We start from the raw sequence: 4,417 nt of genomic DNA on the forward strand, positions 1-4,417 counted from the left end.
CTCTGCGCCCCAGCGCCCCAGCGCCTCCGCGTCTTCCACCTCCGGCGCTCAGAGGCTCGGCAGGAGGCGCTGGGCACCTGGGCAGTTGCCGGGAACAGTTGCCACAATAAACCGAATCACAGAAACCTGGGAACAGGGTGGCAGTGGGACTTTTGTAACTGAAAACTGGGATGCAAATTGCAGCCCTCTCCAAAGTGAAGCGAGGGAGGGCGCGCGCTGGCCGAGGTAGCGTTCGGAGCGAGGGAGTCTCGAGCGCCCAGCGTGGGCTCCTTTTCCCGGGGGCACCGTGGCGCACGCCCCACCTCAGTGCCTTGGCCACGCCCTCGAGCTGGTGGCTTTTGCACTTCAGACTCCGTGGGGACCGTGCAGGCGACTGCGAGGAAGGTGCCTAAGGAGCCCAGTTGGTGGAAGCAGCTCTTGGGGACCGGTGGGCGGCCTGGAGAGCGCCAGACGGCAGTGTCACAGGGTGGCCACGGGAGAGGACGGTCACGCTAACAGAGATCCAGATACTGAGGATCGTAAACAGCCCAGCAGCTGGGAAATGGGTCATGCAAATCATTTTTATAGAAGATGTGTTTTATGAGCTGTTAGGAAAGAGCACGGATGTGCCTCTTTCGCTCAGAGAATGAAATTAAATTAAAACTGTGTAATCCATCAAAAAAGGCAGACTGCTCAAATGAACGAGCTGCTCTTTCCTGGACTTTTTTCTTCTTATTCTATTTTCAATTAATTTTTATTTTAGAAAACTCTTTAGAAATTTATTTAGAAAAGGGATTTTATAGATTATGGACCAAGGGCCTATTTTACAGGCTGCAAATTTAGGCTCAGAGAGATTGAGTGACCTAGATGGTGGCGGGGCCCAACTGGGAGGACTTGTTAATAAGGGATCCATGGTAGGAACCAGGTGGCCAGACTCAGTCCCTCCAGGTATCCACCTAGGAAAATCCTAGCAAGGGTTCTTGGAAATGTAAAACTGTTGGATCCTTCCAAGGAAATTAGAGGTCAGCTCTGCTATATGAAACTGGTTGTTTACTTTATAGCGTTTAAATTCATTTCACTCTCCTTACTGCTTGGATGATGTCTGTGAATATTTCTTTACTAAAGCTGAAGGAGGGGAAAGATAAAACTGACTTCAAAGCATTATATTTATTGAGCAACAAGCATTTAAAAATTGTGAATTAAGAGTCAAAACAAGACTAAATGGTGTTTGGAGAACATCTCTGAAAAAATTAACTCATGGTGTAATGAGTCACAGGAAATGTTCCAACTGGAACCTGGAAACTGGTCAACTAGAATAATCCAGCACAGAGGACACCTCAACAGTGTTCTTGAGAAAGTCTAATGAAAGGTTGTAGGGTGAACTATATGAGTGCAACACTGTAGACAACAGAGGTTTGCTGGGACATCCATGTGAATAAATAGGGTGGTACCCAAATGTATTGTACAGGTATCTTTTGAAGCATCCTATGACTACAGTCCAAAGTTGTGAAAATGCCTTTTTTCAGGGATGGGCTAGAGCCTGAGGCTCCTATTGTCTCTTGAGAGCTGATTGTCAGAAAAACTTGGACCTGGCCATTAAATACAACCATTATTAAAATTTAGGTTATATAAACTTACAATTAAATTAGTTCTATTGAATCAAAAGTGACAAATACAACTCATCAGTTCTTATTTTATTACAGGTTACAATTATGGGGTTTTTGAATTTATTTACGTTGTATCTGTATAGTGGAACTGTCATATAATGGTGGGTCACTGGGTTCCTCTTCCCACGTCCATGTTCAGTGACATCATATTGGTATTTTGAAGTCATCCAAGGTAAGAATAAGTGCACCCTGAATGTCAATCAATGCTACAGATCGGGGCTTCTCCTCTCCCCCCCCCCAAGCTGGTTATTAAACACGTACCAGCTCGCACTGCCCTTTCCCCTCTATTCCAGAAAGAGGAGGAATGACTCTGCTCTGTTCACCTCCCCTCTGCCAACCTCTCTCTGCAGTGAAGTGGCCTGGACAGGGGACAGGTGGGTATCAGGCCACATCTCCCTCCACACCGGAGCTGGGCGCTATACCAAGGCTCTGGCTCTGGGCCCGGGTCCTTAACTAGCAAGCCCTGGTCCTGGGTAACCTGTTTCCACCCTGAAGACTGCTTGAGGAAAAAAGTCCTTGGATTCTCCCCAAGGCAGGGCCATCTCTTGCTCTTTAAAGCTTGACTATTACCCTTGCTCTTTCTCGGCAATCCTGAATACTCTTGGGAAGGTTCATTTCCTGCTTCCCTCCAGGATATTTCTTTAAGCCTGAGGCTTGTCCTGAGCTCTCTTCTCTGGAGTGATAAGGTTATTATAAAGCAAGGGGAGAATGAAAATAAAGTCTACTAGGCAAGCAAGTATAGAAGAAAAGAGACACAGACTTCATTTGATCAAGGTGGCTCAGCCTAGGAAGCTCCTCGATGCGTCAGATTGCAACCAGGAGGGCAACAGGCCTGAGTGCCACTCCAGGTTCCCGTCCCTCTCCCCTGGGGCAGAAGGGAGCTTTGTGAGTTAGTGGGTCAGGGCGAAGAAGAAAAGAAAACCCTTTCTTGCCATCACCCAGGCTCTGGAGTCACGTTTCCCCCCTTCCCTCTGTTCTGAGAGTTACCCTTCCCGGGATGACTGATAAGCCAGAGAACAGAGAGGTCCCCCTGCAGGTAGTGGTCCATCCAGGCAGGGTCTGTACCACACCGCTGGAGGGTTTCAAACTTCACATTGAAACCTTTCAATTTCACTTCAGACCCTGGGCTTGTCTAGGAAATGGGGAGTCACATGAAGAAATCCGTTCTGAACTCAACACCAAATTCACTGAGTTTGCTAGCATTCTTCCTATGAATAGAAATATTATATACTGACCTTTATTCCCAAACATATCTCAACTGACTAATAATTATTATAGAAACAGCTGACATTTTTGATGCTTGCTAACATTTAGGTAAATGAGGGAAGCTGGTGGCTATGTTGGTATTTTTATTTTAACAGTCAATTATTGGCTTAAAGCAAGGATTGGAAAACTATGCCCCATCCCAGGCCAAATTCAGCCCACTGCCTGTCTTTGCCTGACGCATGAGTTAAGAATAGATTTCATATTTTCTAAATGGTTGGGGAAAAAAAGAAAAAGGAAGAACATTATTTAGTGATTCATGAAAATGATGTGAAATTCAAATGTCAGTGTCCACAAATAAAGTTTTATTGGAACACAGACACTCGTTTTGTTTACACACGAGTATCTATGGCTGCTGTTGTGCTACAAGAGCAGAGCTGAGTAGCTGTGACAGAGACCATATGGCCCGCAGAGCCAAAAATATTTATTATCTAGCCTTTCCCAAAAAATATTTGCTAATCTCTGATTTAAAATGATAAAGTAATTTCCACAAGGGTATTAAATAACTACATGGAATCCTGTCGGGCTGCAAGAGCTTATAAGGTTTCCAGAAGGACAAGAAAACCTCCCGGGGAATAGCTGCCTCACAGGGGGAATTTATCTCATTAACTAACTGAACTCCAGGCCTGTAAAACATTTTAAGTGGCTTCATTCAGCTGCTAATACCCTCCCCATGCGTTGCTTGAAACACCCTGTTCAACAGGAGGACTGTGGAGTGGGGACAAAACCTCTCTGTGTTGCTCTGTGGCTTTGCATCCCAAGTCCCAGTGCAGGGAACATCGTAGTTTCTGGAAAAAGAAAAGAGAGTGCCAGATTGTAAGAAACGGGTGGCATTTCAAGAGTCATCTTGCATTTAAAGACCTCATTTAAAAACCCCATATTGTTCTGGTTCTTCGTGTTCCTTTGTCAGACACTTCAACCCAAACATTGTATTTTTGGAAAGCAGTCCTCTGCTTCACACACACGCTGAGTGGCTCAGATGTGAGGGGCCTCCGAAGTTTGTATCCCCGGAATCCGCTGGGGCAGGTTGCCTCAGTAACAGTACCGAGCACATTTAGAAAGCTCACGGATCTGTCTCTAAACCATTGTGTGATAAAGAAAACTACTATTAGCAAGAGAAAATTGTACCAGAATATTGTCATTAAAAACACACACACAACACATTTACAGCAATGAATTAATGCAGTCGCCTCAAAATGTGGAGTGCAAGCATATTTTAGGCTTCCCTTCAGGAGACTTGATATGACAGATTCTTGCAGAGAACAACCAGAAATAAATAAATAAGCCCACAAACAGGGGAACAATTGTTTGCCAAACCTTGGCATGAAGCCAGCAATCTCGATGTTTGCTCATTCAACACAAACTGGGTAAATACAGAGGGAAAACGCCAGTCTCAGGGTAATAGCTCAGAGAGTGGCAGCTTAACAGTAAATTTAGCCATAATGATCTCATAGAATTATAAGACTGCCATTTACATCTACCCTTAAGAACCTGTTCTGAACCACGTT

The sequence above is a fragment of the Miniopterus schreibersii genome (assembly GCF_964146895.1).
Source record: "Miniopterus schreibersii genome assembly, chromosome: 8".
Lineage (NCBI taxonomy): Eukaryota > Metazoa > Chordata > Mammalia > Chiroptera > Miniopteridae > Miniopterus > Miniopterus schreibersii.